A 25,000-nucleotide genomic window follows, 5' to 3' on the forward strand; every position below is an offset into this window, starting at 1 on the left:
GGTCGCCTCTTCTTTAAGACCGCTCACCATGTCGGCTCCCCAAGTCACCTCACCGAGTCGACTATTCAGGTTGCCTCACCAAGTCGACCCCTTAAGTTCGCTCACCAAGTCAGCTCCCTAAGTCAGCTCACCAAGTCGAATCACCTAGTCGTTTTACCACCTTGCCCCAGCAGGTGTGCTCGCCAAGTCGCCCCGCCGAGTTGCTTCTCTAAGCCCACTCACCATGTCAGCTCACCAAGTCGATTGTTCAAGTACGTTGCCAAGTCAACTCTTTAAGTTCGCTCACCAGGTCAGCCCGCCCAAGTCGCCTCTTTAAGTTCGTTCGCCAGGTCGGCCCGCCCAAGTCGCATCCGCGGGCTAACTCGCCGAGTCACCTCACGAAGTTGACTCTTTAAGTGCGCTCACCAAGTCAGCTCACCAAGTCGACTCACCATCTCGCCTCGATAAGTTGGCTTGCCGAGTTACCCCACCAAGTCGTCGCCTCTTTAAGCCCGCTCACCGTGTCAGCTCGTCAGGTCGGCTCACCAAGTCGACTAATCAAGTAGGCCCACCAAGTCGCCTCAAGGATAGCTCCTCGCCATGAGTCGCCTCACCATGTTGACTCTTTGAGCCCGCTCGCCGGGTCGCCTCACCAAGTCGACTCGAGTACGTTGCCAAGTCGACCCTTTAAGTTCGCTCGCCAGGTCGACTCGCCAAGTCAGCTCACCATGTCATCTCAACGAACCAACTCGCCGAGTCGCCTCACCACGTCGGCTCTCTAATACCACTCGCCAAGTCGCCCCACCAACTCGCCCCGTTAGGCCCACTCACCACATCGCCCCGTTAGGCCCACTCTCACCAAGTGGACTCTTTAAGTCTGCTCATAAAGTCGAGCCACCAAGGACTCTCACCAAGTCGACTCTCTAAGTCTGTTCATCAGGTCACCCCACCGAGTACTCTCACCAAGTCAACTCTTTAGGTCCGTTCATCAGGTCACCCCGCAAAGTCGACCCTCTAAGTTCGTTCATCGAGTCACCCCACCAAGTCGACTCTTTAAGTCCTTTCATCAAGTCACCCCGCCAAGCCGACTCTTTAAGTCCGTTCATCAAGTCACCAGAACAACTACTCTCACCAAGTCGACTCTGTAAGTCCGTTCATCAAGTCGGCCCACCGAGTACTCCCACCAAGTCGACTCTTTAAGTCCGTTCATCAGTTCACCCCGCCAAGTACTCTCACCAAGTCAACTCTTTAGGTCCGTTCATCAAGTCGACCCTTTAAGTCCGTTCATCAAGTCGCCCCGCCGAGTTGCTTCTCTAAGCCCACTCACCATGTCAGCTCACCAAGTCGGTTGTTCAAGTGCGTTGCCAAGTCAACTCTTTAAGTTCGCTCGCCAGGTCAGCCCGCCCAAGTCGCCTCTTTAAGTTCGTTCGCCAGGTCGGCCCGCCCAAGTCGCATCAGCGGGCTAACTCGCCGAGTCACCTCACGAAGTTGACTCTTTAAGTGCGCTCACCAAGTCAGCTCACCAAGTCGACTCACCATCTCGCCTCGATAAGTTGGCTTGCCGAGTTACCCCACCAAGTCGTCGCCTCTTTAAGCCCGCTCACCGTGTCAGCTCGTCAGGTCGGCTCACCAAGTTGACTAATCAAGTAGGCCCACCAAGTTGCCTCAAGGATAGCTCCTCACCATGAGTCGCCTCACCATGTTGACTCAATGAGTCGCCTCACCATGTTGACTCTTTGAGCCCGCTCGCCGGGTCGCCTCACCAAGTCGACTCGAGTACGTTGCCAAGTCGACTCTTTAAGTTCGCTCGCCGGGTCGACTCGCCAAGTCAGCTCACCATGTCATCTCAACGAACCAACTCGCCGAGTCGCCTCACCACGTCGGCTCTCTAATACCACTCGCCAAGTCGCCCCACCAACTCGCCCCGTTAGGCCCACTCACCACATCGCCCCGTTAGGCCCACTCTCACCAAGTGGACTCTTTAAGTCTGCTCATAAAGTCGAGCCACCGAGTACTCTCACCAAGTCGACTCTTTAAGTCCTTTCATCGAGTCACCCCACCAAGTACTCTCACCAAGTCAACTCTTTAGGTCCGTTCATAGAGTCACCCCACCAAGTCGACCCTTCAAGTGCGTTCATCAAGTCACCCCACCAAGTCGACTCTTTAAGTTCATTCATCAAGTCACCCCGCCAGGTCAGCCCACAAATTACTCTCACCAAGTCGACTCTTTAAGTTCGTTCATCAAGTCACCCCGCCAGGTCGGCCCACCGAGTGGACTCTTTAAGTTCGTTCATGAAGTCACTCTGCCAAGTCGGCCCACCAGGTCGACTCTTTAAGTTCGTTCATCAAGTCACCCCGCCAGGTCAGCCCACCAACTACTCTCACCAAGTCGACTCTTTAAGTTTGCTCACCAAGTCACCCCGCCAGGTCGGCCCACCAAGTACTCTCACCAGGTCGACTCTTTAGGTTTGTTCATCAGGTCACCCCACCGAGTACTCTCACCAAGTCGACTCCTTAAGTTCGTTCATCAAGTCGCCCCGCCAGGTCGGCCCACCAAGTACTCTCACCAAGTCGACCCTTTAAGTTCGGTCATCAACTCACCCCGCCAGGTCGGCCCACCAAGTACTCTCACAAAGTCGACTCTTTAGGTTCGTTCATCAATTCACCCCGCCAGCTCGGCCCACCAAGTTCTCTCACCAGGTCGACTCTTTAAGTTCGTTCATCAAGTCACCCCGCCAGTTCGACCCACCAAGTACTCTCACAAAGTCGACTCTCTAAGTTCGTTCATCAAGTCACCCTGCCAGGTCAGCCCACCAAGTACTCTCACCAAGTCACCCCGCTAGTTCGACCCACCAAGTCGACCCTTTAAGTTCGTTCATCAAGTCACCCGGCCAAGTCGGCCCACCAAGTCGACTCTTTAAGTCCGTTCATCAAGTCACGTGACCAGGTCAGCCCACCGGGTACTCTCACCAAGTCGACTCTTTAAGTTTGTTCATCAAGTCACCCGGCCAGGTCGGCCCACCAAGTACTCTCACCAAGTCGACTCTCTAAGTCCGTTCATCAAGTCACCCCGCCAGGTCGGCCCACCAAGTCGAATCTTTAAGTCCGTTCATCAAGTCACCCCACCAAGTACTCTAACCAAGTCGATTCTTCGAGTGCGTTCATCAAGTCACCCGACCAACTACTCTCACCAAGTCGACTCTTTAACTATGTTCATCAAGTCACCCCACCAAGCACTCTCACCACGTCAACTCTTTAGGTCCGTTCATAAAGTCACCCCACCAAGTCGACCCTTCAAGTGCGTTCATCAAGTCACCCCACCAAGTACTCTCACCAATTCGATTCTTTAAGTCTTTTCATCAAGTCACCACACCAAGTACTCTCACCAAGTCAACTCTTTAGGACCGTTCATCAAGTCACCTCGCCAAGTCGACCCTTGAAGTCCGTTCATCAAGTCACCCCACCAAGTACTCCCACCAAGTCGACTCTTTAAGTCAGTTCACGAAGTCACCCAACCAGGTCGGCCCACCAAGGACTCTCACCAAGTCGACTCTCTAAGTCTGTTCATCAGGTCACCCCACCGAGTACTCTCACCAAGTCAACTCTTTAGGTCCGTTCATCAGGTCACCCCGCAAAGTCGACCCTCTAAGTTCGTTCATCGAGTCACCCCACCAAGTCGACTCTTTAAGTCCTTTCATCAAGTCACCCCGCCAAGCCGACTCTTTAAGTCCGTTCATCAAGTCACCAGAACAACTACTCTCACCAAGTCGACTCTGTAAGTCCGTTCATCAAGTCGGCCCACCGAGTACTCCCACCAAGTCGACTCTTTAAGTCCGTTCATCAGTTCACCCCGCCAAGTACTCTCACCAAGTCAACTCTTTAGGTCCGTTCATCAAGTCGACCCTTTAAGTCCGTTCATCAAGTCGCCCCGCCGAGTTGCTTCTCTAAGCCCACTCACCATGTCAGCTCACCAAGTCGGTTGTTCAAGTGCGTTGCCAAGTCAACTCTTTAAGTTCGCTCGCCAGGTCAGCCCGCCCAAGTCGCCTCTTTAAGTTCGTTCGCCAGGTCGGCCCGCCCAAGTCGCATCAGCGGGCTAACTCGCCGAGTCACCTCACGAAGTTGACTCTTTAAGTGCGCTCACCAAGTCAGCTCACCAAGTCGACTCACCATCTCGCCTCGATAAGTTGGCTTGCCGAGTTAGCCCACCAAGTCGTCGCCTCTTTAAGCCCGCTCACCGTGTCAGCTCGTCAGGTCGGCTCACCAAGTCGACTAATCAAGTAGGCCCACCAAGTCGACTAATCAAGTAGGCCCACCAAGTTGCCTCAAGGATAGCTCCTCACCATGAGTCGCCTCACCATGTTGACTCAATGAGTCGCCTCACCATGTTGACTCTTTGAGCCCGCTCGCCGGGTCGCCTCACCAAGTCGACTCGAGTACGTTGCCAAGTCGACTCTTTAAGTTCGCTCGCCGGGTCGACTCGCCAAGTCAGCTCACCATGTCATCTCAACGAACCAACTCGCCGAGTCGCCTCACCACGTCGGCTCTCTAATACCACTCGCCAAGTCGCCCCACCAACTCGCCCCGTTAGGCCCACTCACCACATCGCCCCGTTAGGCCCACTCTCACCAAGTGGACTCTTTAAGTCTTCTCATAAAGTCGAGCCACCGAGTACTCTCACCAAGTCGACTCTTTAAGTCCTTTCATCGAGTCACCCCACCAAGTACTCTCACCAAGTCAACTCTTTAGGTCCGTTCATAGAGTCACCCCACCAAGTCGACCCTTCAAGTGCGTTCATCAAGTCACCCCACCAAGTCGACTCTTTAAGTTCATTCATCAAGTCACCCCGCCAGGTCAGCCCACAAATTACTCTCACCAAGTCGACTCTTTAAGTTCGTTCATCAAGTCACCCCGCCAGGTCGGCCCACCGAGTGGACTCTTTAAGTTCGTTCATGAAGTCACTCTGCCAAGTCGGCCCACCAGGTCGACTCTTTAAGTTCGTTCATCAAGTCACCCCGCCAGGTCAGCCCACCAACTACTCTCACCAAGTCGACTCTTTAAGTTTGCTCACCAAGTCACCCCGCCAGGTCGGCCCACCAAGTACTCTCACCAGGTCGACTCTTTAGGTTTGTTCATCAGGTCACCCCACCGAGTACTCTCACCAAGTCGACTCCTTAAGTTCGTTCATCAAGTCGCCCCGCCAGGTCGGCCCACCAAGTACTCTCACCAAGTCGACCCTTTAAGTTCGGTCATCAACTCACCCCGCCAGGTCGGCCCACCAAGTACTCTCACAAAGTCGACTCTTTAGGTTCGTTCATCAATTCACCCCGCCAGCTCGGCCCACCAAGTTCTCTCACCAGGTCGACTCTTTAAGTTCGTTCATCAAGTCACCCCGCCAGTTCGACCCACCAAGTACTCTCACAAAGTCGACTCTCTAAGTTCGTTCATCAAGTCACCCTGCCAGGTCAGCCCACCAAGTACTCTCACCAAGTCACCCCGCTAGTTCGACCCACCAAGTCGACCCTTTAAGTTCGTTCATCAAGTCACCCGGCCAAGTCGGCCCACCAAGTCGACTCTTTAAGTCCGTTCATCAAGTCACGTGACCAGGTCAGCCCACCGGGTACTCTCACCAAGTCGACTCTTTAAGTTTGTTCATCAAGTCACCCGGCCAGGTCGGCCCACCAAGTACTCTCACCAAGTCGACTCTCTAAGTCCGTTCATCAAGTCACCCCGCCAGGTCGGCCCACCAAGTCGAATCTTTAAGTCCGTTCATCAAGTCACCCCACCAAGTACTCTAACCAAGTCGATTCTTCGAGTGCGTTCATCAAGTCACCCGACCAACTACTCTCACCAAGTCGACTCTTTAACTATGTTCATCAAGTCACCCCACCAAGCACTCTCACCACGTCAACTCTTTAGGTCCGTTCATAAAGTCACCCCACCAAGTCGACCCTTCAAGTGCGTTCATCAAGTCACCCCACCAAGTACTCTCACCAATTCGACTCTTTAAGTCTTTTCATCAAGTCACCACACCAAGTACTCTCACCAAGTCAACTCTTTAGGACCGTTCATCAAGTCACCTCGCCAAGTCGACCCTTGAAGTCCGTTCATCAAGTCACCCCACCAAGTACTCCCACCAAGTCGACTCTTTAAGTCAGTTCACGAAGTCACCCAACCAGGTCGGCCCACCAAGGACTCTCACCAAGTCGACTCTCTAAGTCTGTTCATCAGGTCACCCCACCGAGTACTCTCACCAAGTCAACTCTTTAGGTCCGTTCATCAGGTCACCCCGCAAAGTCGACCCTCTAAGTTCGTTCATCGAGTCACCCCACCAAGTCGACTCTTTAAGTCCTTTCATCAAGTCACCCCGCCAAGCCGACTCTTTAAGTCCGTTCATCAAGTCACCAGAACAACTACTCTCACCAATTCGACTCTGTAAGTCCGTTCATCAAGTCGGCCCACCGAGTACTCCCACCAAGTCGACTCTTTAAGTCCGTTCATCAGTTCACCCCGCCAAGTACTCTCACCAAGTCAACTCTTTAGGTCCGTTCATCAAGTCGACCCTTTAAGTCCGTTCATCAAGTCGCCCCGCCGAGTGCTCTCACCAAGTCGACCGTTTAAGTCCTTTCATCAAGTCACCCCACCAAGTCGACTCTCGAAGTCCGTTCATCAAGTCACCAGAACAAGTAATCTAACCAAGTCGACTCTTTAAGTCCGTCCATAAAGTCACCCCACCAGGTCGGCCCACCAAGTACTCCCACCAAGCCGACTCTTTATGTTCGTTCATCAGTTCACCCCGCCAAGTACTCTCACCAAGTTGACTCTTTAAGTCTGCTCATCAAGTCGAGCCACCAGGTACTCTCACCAAGTCGACTCTTTGAGTCCGTTCAGCAAGTCGCCCCACCAAGTACTCTAACCAAGTCGATTCTTCAAGTGCGTTCATCAAGTCGCCCCACCAAGTACTCTCACCAAGTCGACTCTTTAAGTCCTTTCATCGAGTCACCCCGCCAAGTACTCTCACAAAGTCAACTCTTTAGGTCCGTTCATAGAGTCACCCCACCAAGTCGACCCTTCAAGTGCGTTCATCAAGTCACCCCGCCAGGTCGGCCCACCAAATCGAATCTCTAAGTCCGTTCATCAAGTCATCGTCCCGATCTGGCCGAGCCGTTCTGGCCGAGCCATGCTGGCCGAGCCGATCTGGGCGAGCCATTCTGGCCGACCCGATCCTGCCGAGCCGTTCTGGGCAAGCCATTCTGGCCGAGCCGATCTGGGCGACCCGTTCTGGCCGAGCCGATCTGGGCGAGCCGTTGTGGCCGAGCCATGCTGGCCGAGCCGATCTGGGCGAGCCGTTCTGGGCGAGCCGATCTGGGCGAGCCGATCTGGGCGAGCCGTTCTGGCCGAGCCATGCTGGCCGAGCCGATCTGGGCGAGCCGTTCTGGCCGAGCCGATCTGGGCGAGCCGATCTGGGCGAGCCGTTCTGGCCGAGCCATGCTGGCCGAGCCGATCTGGCCGAGCTCCAAAAACGGTGTCGTGGATGGCTGTTTGGTCGCCTCTGTGCCAACTCGATCGGCACAACATTGGGAATGGTTCGACAGCGGTTGTCGTTCCAATGTGTCATCGGGATGTCTTGGAACGCGGCCTTTCAAGGGCGAGCTCGCGTCTAGCACTTGGATTGTGCTTCGTCACAAGTGAATGGGGAGATCTCTTTGTGAACGGCGGCATGGCGATTGCAAGAGAAAATTGACTTAGTAGTCGGAGCATTGGCCTCGGGCCATTGTGACGGCCTTGCAATTTCTCTATAATTGCAACCTATGTTTGCGCATAGCAGAGTTTGCATGTATGATTGGGCTTTGTTCTTGACGGTTCCAAGTACTCTCACCGAGGCTGGGCGAGCCATGCTGGCCGAGCCGATCTGGGCGAGCCATTCCTGCCGAGCCGATCTGGGCGAGCCGTTCTGGCCGAGCCATGCTGGCCGAGCCGATCTGGGCGAGCCGTTCTTGCCGAGCCGGTATGGCCGAGCCAATCTGGGCGAGCCGTTCTGGCCGAGCCATGCTGGCCGAGCCGATCTGGGCGAGCCGTTCTGGCCGAGCCGATCTGGCCGAGCTCCAAAAACGGTGTCGTGGATGGCTGTTTGGTCGCCTCTGTGCCAACTCGATCGGCACAACATTGGGAATGGTTCGACAGCGGTTGTCGTTCCAATGTGTCATCGGGATGTCTTGGAACGCAGCCTTTCAAGGGCGAGCTCGCGTCTAGCACTTGGATTGTGCGTCGTCACAAGTGATTGGGGAGATCTCTCTGTGAACGGCGGCATGGCGATTGCAAGAGAAAATTGACTTAGTAGTCGGAGCATTGGCCTCGGGCCATTGTGACGGCCTTGCAATTTCTCTATAATTGCAACCTATGTTTGCGCAGTAGCAGAGTTTGCACGTTAGATTGGCCTTTGTTCTTGACAGTTCGAAGTACTCTCACCAAGGCTGGGCGAGCCATGCTGGCCGAGCCGATCTGGGCGAGCCATTCTGGCCGAGCCGATCTGGGCGAGCTCCAAAAACGGTGTCGTGGATGGCTGTTTGGTCACATTTTTCATTGAATTGGATTTTTAAGGGAGTTGTCCGCGCTGTCGCAGATTTCTAATGCAGAGCGAGCCTCGCACTAATAGCTTATATAGGAGAGGTTGTTGCCGCGAGCCTCTCCCATGCCCCTTTCATTGATTCAACATTTGTGTCTAGGCGGATCGGATTGTTGGGTTTTCAAACGGTGTATGCTGATGTTGAATGAATGAAAGGGGCATGAAGCGATCTCAGTGCTTTTCCTCGGCTCTCCTTTAGATCATGTTTTCCGATGACTCAATTTTGGAAAAGGTGAGGCAGCGGTTGCCGATCCATGGCGTGTGTTTTTGGTGGTTTTAAAACTTGATCTAAACGTGAGCCTTTGTCTAGCACTCCGGCGTTGCTTGGTATAATGGCAATTTGCTATGGGTGCTCGGCGCTCTAGCAATTTGTCATGGTGTACTTATCGCGGCTACATGGGAGCTTTAATATCGAAAGCTCTCGGCGAAAAATGGTGGCCGAGCCATGCTGGCGGACCCGATCTGGCTTAGCCGTTTTCGTCGACCCGATCTGGCTCTCGTTTCTCACTCCATCGGCACAAATTCGGGAGTTGTTCGACAGCGGTTGTCGTTCCAATGTGTCATTGCGGTGATCTGGAGAGCGATGCTAAGTGCGGGAGCTTGCGTCTAGCATTTGGGGATGTTTGTGCAAGCGAGCAGGGGAGCTTCTCTTATCGGAACCTCTCCGTGGCCTTTGAATATAGACCCAGTGCCGACGATATCGATGGATACGAGCCTTGGATTATAAAATTGTTCAGCTAACATTGGTTTTTGTGAGAGATGGGTACGAAAGCACTTCCCGATCGATACGCGGGAGTTCCCTAAGATCGCCTCTGTGCCAACTCGATCGGCACAACATTGGGAATGGTTCGACAGCGGTTGTCGTTCCAATGTGTCATCGGGATGTCTTGGAACGCGGCCTTTCAAGGGCGAGCTCGCGTCTAGCACTTGGATTGTGCGTCGTCACAAGTGAATGGGGAGATCTCTCTGTGAACGGCGGCATGGCGATTGCAAGAGAAAATCGACTTAGTAGTCGGAGCATTGGCCTCGGGCCATTGTGACGGCCTTGCAATTTCTCTGTAATTGCGAGCTATGTTTGCGCAGTAGCAGAGTTTGCATGTGAGATTGGCCTTTGTTCTTGACAGTTCGAAGTACTCTCACCGAGTCAGCAAGTCACCATGCTGGCCGAGCCGATCTGGGCGAGCTCCAAAAACGGTGTCGTGGATGGCTGTTTGGTCACATTTTTCATTGAATTGGATTTTTAAGGGAGTTGTCCGCGCTGTCGCAGATTTCTAATGCAGAGCGAGCCTCGCACTAATAGCTTATATAGGAGAGGTTGTTGCCGCGAGCCTCTCCCATGCCCCTTTCATTGATTCAACATTGGTGTCTAGGCGGATCGGATTGTTGGGTTTTCAAACGGTGTATGCTGATGTTGAATGAATGAAAGGGGCATGAAGCGATCTCAGTGCTTTTCCTCGGCTCTCCTTTAGATCATGTTTTCCGATGACTCAATTTTGGAAAAGGTGAGGCAGCGGTTGCCGATCCATGGCGTGTGTTTTTGGTGGTTTTAAAACTTGATCTAAACGTGAGCCTTTGTCTAGCACTCCGGCGTTGCTTGGTATAATGGCAATTTGCTATGGGTGCTCGGCGCTCTAGCAATTTGTCATGGTGTACTTATCGCGGCTACATGGGAGCTTTAATATCGAAAGCTCTCGGCGAAAAATGGTGGCCGAGCCATGCTGGCGGACCCGATCTGGCTTAGCCGTTTTCGTCGACCCGATCTGGCTCTCGTTTCTCACTCCATCGGCACAAATTCGGGAGTTGTTCGACAGCGGTTGTCGTTCCAATGTGTCATTGCGGTGATCTGGAGAGCGATGCTAAGTGCGGGAGCTTGCGTCTAGCATTTGGGGATGTTTGTGCAAGCGAGCAGGGGAGCTTCTCTTATCGGAACCTCTCCGTGGCCTTTGAATATAGACCCAGTGCCGACGATATCGATGGATACGAGCCTTGGATTATAAAATTGTTCAGCTAACATTGGTTTTTGTGAGAGATGGGTACGAAAGCACTTCCCGATCGATACGCGGGAGTTCCCTAAGATCGCCTCTGTGCCAACTCGATCGGCACAACATTGGGAATGGTTCGACAGCGGTTGTCGTTCCAATGTGTCATCGGGATGTCTTGGAACGCGGCCTTTCAAGGGCGAGCTCGCGTCTAGCACTTGGATTGTGCGTCGTCACAAGTGAATGGGGAGATCTCTCTGTGAACGGCGGCATGGCGATTGCAAGAGAAAATCGACTTAGTAGTCGGAGCATTGGCCTCGGGCCATTGTGACGGCCTTGCAATTTCTCTGTAATTGCGAGCTATGTTTGCGCAGTAGCAGAGTTTGCATGTGAGATTGGCCTTTGTTCTTGACAGTTCGAAGTACTCTCACCGAGTCAGCAAGTCACCATGCTGGCCGAGCCGATCTGGGCGAGCCATTCTGGCCGAGCCGATCTGGGCGAGCTCCAAAAACGGTGTCGTGGATGGCTGTTTGGTCACATTTTTCATTGAATTGGATTTTTAAGGTTTTTGTCCGCGCTATCGCAGATTTCTAATGCAGAGCGAGCCTCGCACTAATAGCTTATATAGGAGAGGTTGTTGCCGCGAGCCTCTCCCATGCCCCTTTCATTGATTCAACATTGGTGTCTAGGCGGATCGGATTGTTGGGTTTTCAAACGGTGTATGCTGATGTTGAATGAATGAAAGGGGCATGAAGCGATCTCAGTGCTTTTCCTCGGCTCTCCTTTAGATCATGTTTTCCGATGACTCAATTTTGGAAAAGGTGAGGCAGCGGTTGCCGATCCATGGCGTGTGTTTTTGGTGATTTTAAAACTTGATCTAAACGTGAGCCCTTGTCTAGCACTCCGGGCGTTGCTTGGTATAATGGCAATTTGCTATGGGTGCTCGGCGCTCTAGCAATTTTGTCATGGTGTACTTATCGCTGCTACATGGGAGCTTTAATATCGAAAGCTCTCGGCGAAAAATGGTGGCCGAGCCATGCTGGCCGACCCGATCTGGCTTAGCCGTTTTCGTCGACCCGATCTGGCTCTTCTTTCTCACTCCATGGGCACAAATTCGGGAGTTGTTCGACAGCGGTTGTCGTTCCAATGTGTCATTGCGGTGATCTGGAGAGCGATGCTAAGGGCCGGAGCTTGCGCCTAGCATTTGGGGATGTTTGTGCAAGAGAGCAGGGGAGCTTCTCTTATCGGAACCTCTCCGTGGCCTTTGAATATAGACCCAGTGCCGACGATATCGATGGATACGAGCCTTGGATTATAAAATTGTTCACAGCTAACATTGGTTTTTGTGAGAGATGGGTACGAAAGCACTTCCCGATCGATTCGCGGGAGCTCCCTAAGATCGCCTCTGTGCCAACTCGATCGGCACAACATTGGGAATGGTTCGACAGCGGTTGTCGTTCCAATGTGTCATCGGGATGTCTTGGAACGCGGCCTTCCAAGGGCGAGATCGCGTCTAGCACTTGGATTGTGTGTCGTCACAAGTGAATGGGGAGATCTCTCTGTGAACGGCGGCATGGTGATTGCAAGAGAAAATTGACTTAGTAGTCGGAGCATTGGCCTCGGGCCATTGTGACGGCCTTGCAATTTCTCTATAATTGCAAGCTATGTTTGCGCAGTAGCAGAGTTCGCATGTAAGATTGGCCTTTGTTCTTGACAGTTCCAGGAGATGACCTCCGGAACTTTTGGATTGGGCCCCTTCAAGGTGAAATTCATCCAGTTGATCGGATGAGCTCGATGACCATTTCACTCCCTTGGCTCCATGAATTCAAATCCCATCCAGCTGCCGTGAAGCCATCCCGATTTTGCTATGCGAGGGCTCTCTCCCCAGAGTCGTTCTCTTTGCAACAACTTCTTTGGCAAAAAAATTTCGGAATGGTTCGGCAGCGGTTGTCGTTCCAATGGTGCCGTTGTGGTGGTTGCCTGGGCAGCGATCTGAAGGGCGAGCCGTCGTCTAGCAGTTGGGCTGCGCATCACGGGTGACAAGGGAGCCTTTGTAATCGGAAGCTCCCCGTGACCATTCGATGAGAAGAGCCATTGCTTGTGTGAGCAAGGACGAATGCAGCCTCGGATTCCAAAGGAAATCAACGACATCGGATCTATATATAAGAGCGGAATGAAGCAGCAGCCCGTTTGCCATGCGTGGCTCCCCAAAGTTGCTCGTCTTTCTCACTCCATCGGCACAAATTCGGGAGTTGTTCGACAGCGGTTGTCGTTCCAATGTGTCATTGCGGCGATCTGGAGAGCGATGCTAAGGGCGGGAGCTTGTGTCTAGCATTTGGGATGTTTGTGCGAGCGAGCAGGGGAGCTTCTCTTATCGGAACCTCTCCGTGGCCTTTGAATATATAGACCCAGTGCCGACGATATCGATGGATACGAGCCTTGGATTCTAAATTTGTTCACAGCTAAGATTGGTTTTTGTGAGAGATGGGTACGAAAGCACATCCCGATTGCTACGCGGGAGCTCCCTAAGGTCGCCTCTGTGCCAACTCGATCGGCAGAACATTGGGAATGGTTCGACAGCGGTTGTCGTTCCAATGTGTCATCGGGGGATGTCTCGGAAAGTGGGCTGGCCTTTCAAGGGCGAGCTCGCGTCTATCACTTGGATTGTGCGTCGCGTCGCAAGTGAATGGGGAGATCTCTCTGTGAACGGCGGCATGGTGATTGCAAGAGAAAATTTGACTTAGTCGGAGCATTGGCCTCGGGCCACTGTGATGGCTTGGCAATTTCTCTTTAATTGCAACCTATGTTTGCGCAGTAGCAGAGTTTGCAAGTAAGACGGTCCTTGTTCTTGAGAGTTCCAGGAGATGACCTCCGGAACTTTTGGATTGGGCCCCTTCAAGGTGAAATTCATCCAGTTGATCGGATGAGCTCGATGACCATTTCAGTCCCCCTTGGCTCCATGAATTCACATCTCCTAACCGATGACAATCTTTTGCTCCTTAGACGACCTCATAATAAATTGGGTCGTGGATGGCTGTTTGGTCAGAATTTTCAACGATTTGGATTTTTATGGCGGATGTCGGCGTGTTCGCTAATTTCTAATGGAGAGCGAGCCTCGCACTAATAGCTTATATAGGAGAGGTTGTTGCCGCGAACCTCTCCCGTGCCCCTCTCATTGATTCAACGGCGGTGTCAAGGCGGATGGAAATGTCGGATTTTGAAACGGTGGACGCCGACGTTGAATCAATTGGAGGGGCATGAAGCCCACCCTCGAGGTGCTATTCCTCGACTCTCCTTTAGATCATGTTTTCTTGTCACTCAGCTGGCGCAATTTCGGAAAGCAGTTGGGCTGCGCGTCACGAGTGACAAGGGAGCCTTTGTGATCGGAAGCTCCCCGTGGCCATTCTCGATGAGAAGAGCCATTGCTTGTGTGAGCAAGGACGAATGCAGCCTCGGATTCCAAACGAAATCAACGACATCGGATCTCTATATATAAGAGCGGAATGAAGCAGCAGCCCGTTTGCGATGCGCGGCTCCCCAAAGTTGCTATTCTTTCTCACTCCATCGGGGCACAAATGCGGGAGTTGTTCGACAGCGGTCGTCGTTCCAATGGTGTCATTGCGGCGAAATTTGTTCACAGCTAAGATTGGTTTTTGTGAGAGATGGGTATGAAAGCACATCCCGATTGCTACGCGGGAGCTCCCTGAGGTCGCCTCTGTGCCAACTCGATCGGCACAACATTGGGAATGGTTCGACAGCGGTTGTCGTTCCAATGTGTCATCGGGGGATGTCTTGGAAAGTGGTCTTTCTTTCAAGGGCGAGCTCGCGTCTAGCACTTGGGTTGTGCGTCGCGTCACAAGTGAATGGGGGATGTCTTGGAAAGTGGTCTTTCTTTCAAGGGCGAGCTCGCGTCTAGCACTTGGATTGTGCGTCGCGTCACAAGTGAATGGGGAGATCTCTGTGTGAACAGCGGCATGGTGATTGCAAGAGAAAATTGACTTAGTCGGAGCCATTGGCCTCGGGCCATTGTGACGGCCTCGCAATTTCTCTTTAATTGCAACCTATGTTTGCGCAGTAGCAGAGTTTGCATGTAAGATGGGCCTTGTTCTCGAGAGTTCCAGGAGATGACCTCCGGAACTTTTGGATTGGGCCCCTTCAAGGTGAAATTCATCCAGTTGATCGGATGAGCTCGATGACCATTTCAGTCCCTCGGCTCCATGAACTCACATCTCGTAACCGATGACAATCTTTTGCTCCTCTGCCGACCCCATAAAAAATTGGGTCGTGAATGGCTGTTTGGTAGGAATTTTAAAGGATTCGGATTTTCAAGGCGGATGTCGGTGTGTTCGCTAATTTCTAATGCAGAGCGAGCCTCGCACTAATAGCTTATATAGGAGAGGTGGTTGCCGCGAGCCTCTCCCGTGCCCCTCTCATTGATTCAACGCCGGTGTCAAGGCGGATGGATATGTCGGATTTTGAAACGGTGGACGCCGACGTTGAATCAATTAGAGGGGCATGAAGCCCACCCTGGATGTGCTATTCCTAGACTCTCCTTTAGATCATGTTTTCTTCTCACTCAGCTGGCGCAATTTCGGAAAAAGGTTTGGCAGCGGTTGCCATCCCTCACCGCGTCTACTTGGTGATTTTAAAACTCGATCTAAAACGGGAGCCCTCGCCTAGCACCTCCGTCCGGTGTTGCTCGGGTATTGCAAAAAATTATGCCGACGGCGCGAATCCCCCAACGAATGCCTACGCTTGGACCCTCTCTTAGATCACCTTCTTCGATCACTCGACCGACGCAACCACGGAAGAGACTTGGCAGCGGTTGCCATTCTACAGCGCGTCTGTTCAGCGATTTCGAAGTTGATCTAATGGCGAGCCCTTGTCTCTAGCCATGAGGTGGGTGCTTGGCGCTCTAGCAAAATTTTTTGCGTGCCTATCGCGGCTACAACGGGAGAGGTGGTTGCCGCGAGCCTCTCCCGTGCCCCCCTCATTGATTCAACGCCGCTGTCAGGGCGGATGGATATGTCGGATTGTGAAACGGTGGACGCCGACGTTGAATCAATTAGAGGGGCATGAAGCCCACCCTCGAGGGTGCTATTCCTGGACTCACCTTTAGATCATGTTTTCTTGTCACTCAGCTGGCGCAATTTCGGAAAAAGGTTTGGCAGCGGTTGCCAGCCCTCACCGCGTCTACTTGGTGATTTTAAAACTCGATCTAAAACGGGAGCCCTCGTCTAGCACCTCCGTCCGGTGTTGCTCGGGTATTGCATAAATTTATGCCATCGGCGCGAATCCCCCAACGAATGCCTACACGCTTGGACCCTCTCTTAGATCACCTTCTTCGATCACTCGACCGACGCAACTACGGAAGAGACTTGGCAGCGGTTGCCATTCTACAGCGCGTCTGTTCAGCGATTTCGAAGTTGATCTAATGGCGAGCCCTTGTCTCTAGCCATGAGGTGGGTGCTTGGCGCTCTAGCAAAATTTTTTGCGTGCCTATCGCGGCTACAAGGGGAGAGGTGGTTGCCGCGAGCCTCTCCCGTGCCCCCCTCATTGATTCAACGCCGCTGTCAGGGCGGATGGATATGTCGGATTTTGAAACGGTGGACGCCGACGTTGAATCAATTAGAGGGGCATGAAGCCCACCCTCGAGGGTGCTATTCCTGGACTCTCCTTCAGATCATGTTTTCTTGTCACTCAGCTGGCGCAATTTCGGAAAAAGGTTTGGCAGCGGTTGCCAGCCCTCACCGCGTCTACTTGGTGATTTTAAAACTCGATCTAAAACGGGAGCCCTCGTCTAGCACCTCCGTCCGGTGTTGCTCGGGTATTGCAGAAACTTATGCCATCGGCGCGAATCCCCCAACGAATGCCTACGCTTGGACCCTCTCTTAGATCACCTTCTTCGATCACTCGACCGACGCAACTGCGGAAGAGACTTGGCAGCGGTTGCCATTCTACAGCGCGTCTGTTCAGCGATTTCGAAGCTGATCTAATGGCGAGCCCTTGTCTCTAGCCATGAGGTGGGTGCTTGGCGCTCTAGCAAAATTTTTTTGCGTGCCTATCGCGGCTACAAGGGGAGAGGTGGTTGCCGCGAGCCTCTCCCGTGCCCCCCTCACTGATTCAACGCCGCTGTCAGGGCGGATGGATATGTCGGACTTTGAAACGGTGGACGCCGACGTTGAATCAGTTAGAGGGGCATGAAGCCCACCCTCGAGGGTGCTATTCCTGGACTCTCCTTTAGATCATGTTTTCTTGCCACTCAGCTGCCGCAATTTTGGAAAAAGGTTTGGCAGCGGTTGCCAGCCCCTCGCCGCGTCTACTCGGTGATTTTAAAACTCGATCTAAAACGGGAGCCCTCGTCTAGCACCTCCGTCCGGTGTTGCTCGGGTATTGCATAAGTTTTTATGCCATCGGCGCGAATCTCCCAACGAATGCCTACGCTTGGACCCTCTCTTAGATCACCTTCTTCGATCACTCGACCGACGCAACTACGGAAGAGACTTGGCAGCGGTTGCCATTCTACAGCGCGTCTGTTCAGCGATTTCGAAGTTGATCTAATGGCGAGCCCTTGTCTCTAGCCATGAGGTGGGTGCTTGGCGCTCTAGCAAAACTTTTTGCGTGCCTATCGCGGCTACAAGGGGAGAGGTGGTTGCCGCGAGCCTCTCCCGTGCCCCCCTCATTGATTCAACGCCGCTGTCAGGGCGGATGGATATGTCGGATTTTGAAACGGTGGACGCCGACGTTGAATCAATTAGAGGGGCATGAAGCCCACCCTCGAGGGTGCTATTCCCTGACTCTCCTTTAGATCATGTTTTCTTGTCACTCAGCTGGCGCAATTTCGGAAAAAGGTTTGGCAGCGGTTGCCAGCCCTCACCGCGTCTACTCGGTGATTTTAAAACTCGATCTAAAACGGGAGCCCTCGTCTAGCACCTCCGTCCGGTGTTGCTCGGGTATTGCATAATTTTGTGCTATCGGCGCGAATCACCCAACGAATCCCTAGCCTTGGACTCTCTCTTAGATCACCTTCTTCGATCACTCGACCGGCGCAATTACGGAAGAGGCTTGGCAGCGGTTGCCATTCCACAGCGCGTCTGTTCAGCGATTTCGAAGTTGATCTACTAATGGCGAGCCCTTGTCTAGCCATGAGGTGGGTGCTTGGGGCTCTAGCAATTTTTTGTGTGCCTATCGCGGCTTACAATGGGAGCTTTGATAACAAAAGTTCTCGGCGACCCTCCCCAATAGAAATCAGTGCTGGTGTTCGCGAAAGACACGTTATTCGGATTTTTGGAATATTGGCACCAGCATCGTTTCTATTGGGAGGGCCGTGAAGCCATCCCGATTTTGCTATGCGAGGGCTCTCTCCCCAGAGTCGTTCTCTACGCAACAACTTCTTTGGCACAAAATTTTCATAACGGTTCGGCAGCGGTTGTCGTTCCAATGGTGCCGTTGTGGTGGTTGCCTGGGCAGCGATCTGAAGGGCGACCCGTCGTCTAGCAGTTGGCCTGCGCATCACGAGTGACAAGGGAGCCTTTGTTATCGGAAGCTCCCCGTGGCCATTCGATTAGAAGAGCCATTGCTTGTTTGAGCAAGGACGAATGCAGCCTCGGATTCCAAACGAAATCAACGATTTCGGATCTATATAAAGAGCGGAATGAAGCAGCAGCAGCACAGCCCGTTTGCTATGCGCGGCTCCCCAAAGTTGCTCTTCTTTCTCACTCCATTGCCACAATTTCGGGAGTTGTTCGACAGCGGTTGTCGTTCCAATGTGTCATTGCGGTGATCTGGAGAGCGATGCTAAGGGCGGGAGCTTGTGTCTAGAATTTGGGATATGTTTGTGCGAGCGAGCAGGGGAGCTTCTCTTATCGGAACCTCTCCGTGGCCTTTGAATATATAGACCCAGTGCCGACGATGGATGCGAGCCCTTGGATTCCAAATTTGTCCACAGCTAACATTGGTTTTTGTGAGAGACGGGCACGAAAGCACATCCCGATTGCTACGCGGGAGCTCCCTAAGGTCGCCTCTGTGCCAACTCGATCGGCACAACATTGGGAGTGGTTCGACAGCGGTTGACGTTCCAATGTGTCATCGGGGGATGTCTTGGAAAGTGGTCTTTCTTTCAAGGGCGGTCTCGCGTCTAGACCTTGGAATTGTGCGTCGCGTCACAAGTGAATGGGGAGATCTCTCTGTGAACGGCGGCATGGTGATTGCAAGAGAAAATTGACTTAGTCGGAGCCATTGGCCTCGGGCCATTGTGACGGCCTCGCAATTTCTCTTTAATTGCAACCTATGTTTGCGCAGTAGCAGAGTTTGCATGTATAAGATGGGCCTTGTTCTCGAGAGTTCCAGGAGATGACCTCCGGAACTTTTGGATTGGGCCCCTTCAAGGTGAAATTCATCCAGTTGATCGGATGAGCTCGATGACCATTTCAGTCCCTCGGCTCCATGAACTCACATCTCCTAACCGATGACGATCTTTTGCTCCTCTGCCGACCTCATAAAAAATTGGGTCGTGAATGGCTGTTTGGTAGGAATTTTAAAGGATATGGATTTTTAAGGCGGATGTCGGCGTGTTCGCTAATTTCTAATGCAGAGCGAGCCTCGCACTAATAGCTTATATAGGAGAGGTGGTTGCCGCGAGCCTCTCCCGTGCCCCCCTCATTGATTCAACGCCGGTGTCAAGGCGGATGGATATGTCGGATTTTGAAACGGTGGACGCCGACGTTGAATCAATTAGAGGGGCATGAAGCCCACCCCGGATGTGCTATTCCTCGACTCTCCTTTAGATCATGTTTTCTTGTCACTCAGCTGGCGCAATTTCGGAAAAAGGTTTGGCAGCGGTTGCCAGCCCTCACCGCGTCAACTTGGTGATTTTAAAACTCGATCTAAAACGGGAGCCCTCGTCTAGCACCTCCGTCCGGTGTTGCTCGGGTATTGCATAAAATTATGCCATCGGCGCGAATCCCCCAACGAATGCCTACGCTTGGACCCTCTCTTAGATCACCTTCTTCGATCACTCGACCGACGCAACTACGGAAGAGACTTGGCAGCGGTTGCCATTCTACAGCGCGTCTGTTCAGCGATTTCGAAGTTGATCTAATGGCGAGCCCTTGTCTCTAGGCATGAGGTGGGTGCTTGGCGCTCTAGCAAAATTTTTTGCGTGCCTATCGCGGCGACAATGGGAGAGGTGGTTGCCGCGAGCCTCTCCCGTGCCCCCCTCATTGATTCAACGCCGCTGTCAGGGCGGATGGATATGTCGGATTTTGAAAAAAGGTGGACGCCGACGTTGAATCAATTAGAGGGGCATGAAGCCCACCCTCGAGGGTGCTATTCCTGGACTCTCCTTTAGATCATGTTTTCTTGTCACTCAGCTGGCGCAATTTCGGAAAAAGGTTTGGCAGCGGTTGCCAGCCCTCACCGCGTCTACTCGGTGATTTTAAAACTCGATCTAAAACGGGAGCCCTCGTCTAGCACCTCCGTCCGGTGTTGCTCGGGTATTGCATAAATTTATGCCATCGGCGCGAATCCCCCAACGAATGCCTACGCTTGGACCCTCTCTTAGATCACCTTCTTCGATCACTCCACCGACGCAACTACGGAAGAGACTTGGCAGCGGTTGCCATTCTACAGCGCGTCTGTTCAGCGATTTCGAAGTTGATCTAATGGCGAGCCCTTGTCTCTAGGCATGAGGTGGGTGCTTGGCGCTCTAGCAAAATTTTTTGCGTGCCTATCGCGGCTACAAGGGGAGAGGTGGTTGCCGCGAGCCTCTCCCGTGCCCCCCTCATTGATTCAACGCCGCTGTCAGGGCGGATGGATATGTCGGATTTTGAAACGGTGGACGCCGACGTTGAATCAATTAGAGGGGCATGAAGCCCACCCTCGAGGGTGCTATTCCTGGACTCTCCTTTAGATCATGTTTTCTTGTCACTCAGCTGGCGCAATTTCGGAAAAAGGTTTGGCAGCGGTTGCCAGCCCTCACCGCGTCTACTCGGTGATTTTAAAACTCGATCTAAAACGGGAGCCCTCGTCTAGCACCTCCGTCCGGTGTTGCTCGGGTATTGCATAAATTTATGCCATCGGCGCGAATCCCCCAACGAATGCCTACGCTTGGACCCTCTCTTAGATCACCTTCTTCGATCACTCCACCGACGCAACTACGGAAGAGACTTGGCAGCGGTTGCCATTCTACAGCGCGTCTGTTCAGCGATTTCGAAGTTGATCTAATGGCGAGCCCTTGTCTCTAGGCATGAGGTGGGTGCTTGGCGCTCTAGCAAAATTTTTTGCGTGCCTATCGCGGCTACAAGGGGAGAGGTGGTTGCCGCGAGCCTCTCCCGTGCCCCCCTCATTGATTCAACGCCGCTGTCAGGGCGGATGGATATGTCGGATTTTGAAACGGTGGACGCCGACGTTGAATCAATTAGAGGGGCATGAAGCCCACCCTCGAGGGTGCTATTCCTGGACTCTCCTTTAGATCATGTTTCCTTGTCACTCAGCTGGCGCAATTTCGGAAAAAGGTTTGGCAGCGGTTGCCAGCCCTCACCGCGTCTACTCGGTGATTTTAAAACTCGATCTAAAACGGGAGCCCTCGTCTAGCACCTCCGTCCGGTGTTGCTCGGGTATTGCATAAATTTATGCCATCGGCGCGAATCCCCCAACGAATGCCTACGCTTGGACCCTCTCTTAGATCACCTTCTTCGATCACTCCACCGACGCAACTACGGAAGAGACTTGGCAGCGGTTGCCATTCTACAGCGCGTCTGTTCAGCGATTTCGAAGTTGATCTAATGGCGAGCCCTTGTCTCTAGGCATGAGGTGGGTGCTTGGCGCTCTAGCAAAATTTTTTGCGTGCCTATCGCGGCTACAAGGGGAGAGGTGGTTGCCGCGAGCCTCTCCCGTGCCCCCCTCCTTGATTCAACGCCGCTGTCAGGGCGGATGGATATGTCGGATTGTGAAACGGTGGACGCCGACGTTGAATCAATTAGAGGGGCATGAAGCCCACCCTCGAGGGTGCTATTCCTGGACTCTCCTTTAGATCATGTTTTCTTGTCACTCAGCTGGCGCAATTTCGGAAAAAGGTTTGGCAGCGGTTGCCAGCCCTCACCGCGTCTACTCGGTGATTTTAAAACTCGATCTAAAACGGGAGCCCTCGTCTAGCACCTCCGTCCGGTGTTGCTCGGGTATTGCATAAATTTATGCCATCGGCGCGAATCCCCCCAACGAATGCCTACGCTTGGACCCTCTCTTAGATCACCTTCTTCGATCACTCGACCGACGCAACTACGGAAGAGACTTGGCAGCGGTTGCCATTCTACACCGCTTCTGTTCAGCGATTTCGAAGTTGATCTAATGGCGAGCCCTTGTCTCTAGCCATGAGGTGGGTGCTTGGCGCTCCAGCAAAATTTTTTGCGTGCCTATCGCGGCTACAACGGGAGAGGTGGTTGCCGCGAGCCTCTCCCGTGCCCCCCCTCATTGATTCAACGCCGCTGTCAGGGCGGATGGAAATGTCGGATTTTGAAACGGTGGACGCCGACGTTGAATCAATTAGAGGGGCATGAAGCCCACCCTCGAGGGTGCTATTCCTGGACTCTCCTTTAGATCATGTATTCTTGTCACTCAGCTGGCGCAATTTCGGAAAAAGGTTTGGCAGCGGTTGCCAGCCCCTCGCCGCGTCTACTCGGTGATTTTAAAACTCGATCTAAAACGGGAGCCCTCGTCTTGCACCTCCGTCCGGTGTTGCTCGGGTATTGCACAAATTTTTGCCATCGGCGCGAATCCCCCAACGAATGCCTACACGCTTGGACCCTCTCTTAGATCACCTTCTTCGATCACTCGACCGACGCAATTACGGAAGAGACTTGGCAGCGGTTGCCATTCTACACCGCGTCCGTTCTGCGATTTCGAAGTTGATCTAATGGCGAGCCCTTGTCGATAGCCATGAGGTGGGTACTTGGCGCTCTAGCAATATTTTTTGCGAGCCTATCGCGGCTACAATGGGGGAGGTGGTTGCCGCGAGCCTCTCCCGTGCCCAGCTCATTGATTCAACGCCGCTGTCAGGGCGGATGGATTTGTCGGATTTTGAAACGGTGGACGCCGACGTTGAATCAATTAGAGGGGCATGAAGCCCACCCTCGAGGGTGCTATTCCTGGACTCTCCTTTAGATCATGTATTCTTGTCACTCAGCTGGCGCAATTTCGGAAAAAGGTTTGGCAGCGGTTGCCAGACCTCACCGCGTCTACTTGGTTATTTTAAAACTCGATCTAAAACGGGAGCCCTCTTCTAGCACCTCCGTCCGGTGTTGCTCGGGTATTGCATAAATTTATGCCATCGGCGCGAATCCCCCAACGAATGCCTACGCTTGGACCCTCTCTTAGATCACCTTCTTCGATCACTCCACCGACGCAACTACGGAAGAGACTTGGCAGCGGTTGCCATTCTACAGCGCGTCTGTTCAGCGATTTCGAAGTTGATCTAATGGCGAGCCCTTGTCTCTAGCCATGAGGTGGGTGCTTGGCGCTCTAGCAAAATTTTTTGCGTGCCTATCGCGGCTACAACGGGAGAGGTGGTTGCCGCGAGCCTCTCCCGTGCCCCCCTCATTGATTCAACGCCGCTGTCAGGGCGGATGGATATGTCGGATTTTGAAACGGTGGACGCCGACGTTGAATCAATTAGAGGGGCATGAAGCCCACCCTCGAGGGTGCTATTCCTGGACTCTCCTTTAGATCATGTTTTCTTGTCACTCAGATGGCGCAATTTTGGAAAAAGGTTTGGCGCAATTTCGGAAAAAGGTTTGGCAGCGGTTGCCAGCCCTCACCGCGTCTACTCGGTGATTTTAAAACTCGATCTAAAACGGGAGCCCTCGTCTAGCACCTCCGTCCGGTGTTGCTCGGGTATTGCATAAATTTATGCCATCGGCGCGAATCCCCCGACGAATGCCTACGCTTGGACCCTCTCTTAGATCACCTTCTTCGATCACTCGACCGACGCAACTACGGAAGAGACTTGGCAGCGGTTGCCATTCTACAGCGCGTCTGTTCAGCGATTTCGAAGTTGATCTAATGGCGAGCCCTTGTCTCTGGCCATGAGGTGGGTGCTTGGCGCTCTAGCAAAAATTTTTGCGTGCCTATCGCGTAAAGCATGTTTTCTAGTCACTCAGCTGGCGCAATTTCGGAAAAAGGTTTGGCAGCGGTTGCCAGCCCTCACCGCGTCTTCTTGGTGATTTTAAAACTCGATCTAAAACGGGAGCCCTCGTCTAGCGGCTCTGTGCCAACTCGATCGGCACAACATTGGGAAATGGTTCGACAGCGGTTGTCGTTCCAATGTGTCATCGGGGGATGCCTTGGAAAGTGGCCTTTCAAGGGCGAGCTCGCGTCTAGCCCTTGGATTGTGCGTCGCGTCACAAGTGAATGGGGAGATCTCTCTGTGAACGGCGGCATGGTGATTGCAAGAGAAAATTGACTTGGTCGGAGCATTGGCCTCGGGCCATTGTGACGGCCTTGCAATTTCTCTTTAATTGCAACCTATGTTTGCGCAGTAGCAGAGTTTGCATGTAAGATGGGCCTTGTTCTTGAGAGTTCCAGGAGATGACCTCCGGAACTTTTGGATTGGGCCCCTTCAAGGTGAAATTCATCCAGCTGATCGGATGAAGCTCGATGTGCTTGTATCTATTCCGAGACGGTAATGATGGTCATTAATCTGTGGCGGTGAGTATTATCCCATTCGGTAATCGCAATGGCGGAGCTGGTGGTAAGTACTTGTCGCTTTGTTTTGATGGATATACCCTATATGTAGGTGTCTGCACGGCTTGCAACACACTGCACATTTGGTGTTCGATTCTAAGATGCGCTTGTTGCTGAGTGTGTATGGAGTTGTATCTTTTAGCCAAGGGCTCCGTCTCATTGGCACGTTCTATCATTGCATTTTTATCCTGCCCGGACGGCAAGAAGGAAAGAGATGGTTGCACGGGTGCATTGCTCGACGTCCCTAATTTCATCAAGGGTCCACTCTCCACCCTAAGTTTTTTGCCGATCGGTAGAGCCTTGGGATTGAGAGGGGGGCCGGCGAAAGGTTTGGTTGCCGCATAATTTATTCGCTAGTGCGTTCTCGGTGCGTGCTCGCCTCTCTCACTGTCTCATCCCACAGAAGTGCATGGCACTGTCGTTACAGCCTTTGTGGTCCGGGCCAGTAGAAGCGTAGAGCATTACCGATAATTTTTGTTTGGATGCGGAAACTCTCCATGCCCTGTCCTGCCCTGTGCGATCCGAACGGCTGCGGCTCGTGGGTTCTGCGGGAGATACTCTTCTTCAGCTCCCCCCTAAAGAGAGCGTTCGGTGTTTGCATTGTGTGGACAAAAAGCCCAAGGCGTTTCATCTCTCCCTTCAGATGCGAAATTCTGGGAGGGCTTGTCGAAGTATGGCCGTT

This window comes from Cupressus sempervirens, chromosome 2 (assembly GCF_028749045.1).
Source record: "Cupressus sempervirens isolate cs-2001-9-10 chromosome 2, ASM2874904v1, whole genome shotgun sequence".
In the NCBI taxonomy this organism is placed as follows: domain Eukaryota; kingdom Viridiplantae; phylum Streptophyta; class Pinopsida; order Cupressales; family Cupressaceae; genus Cupressus; species Cupressus sempervirens.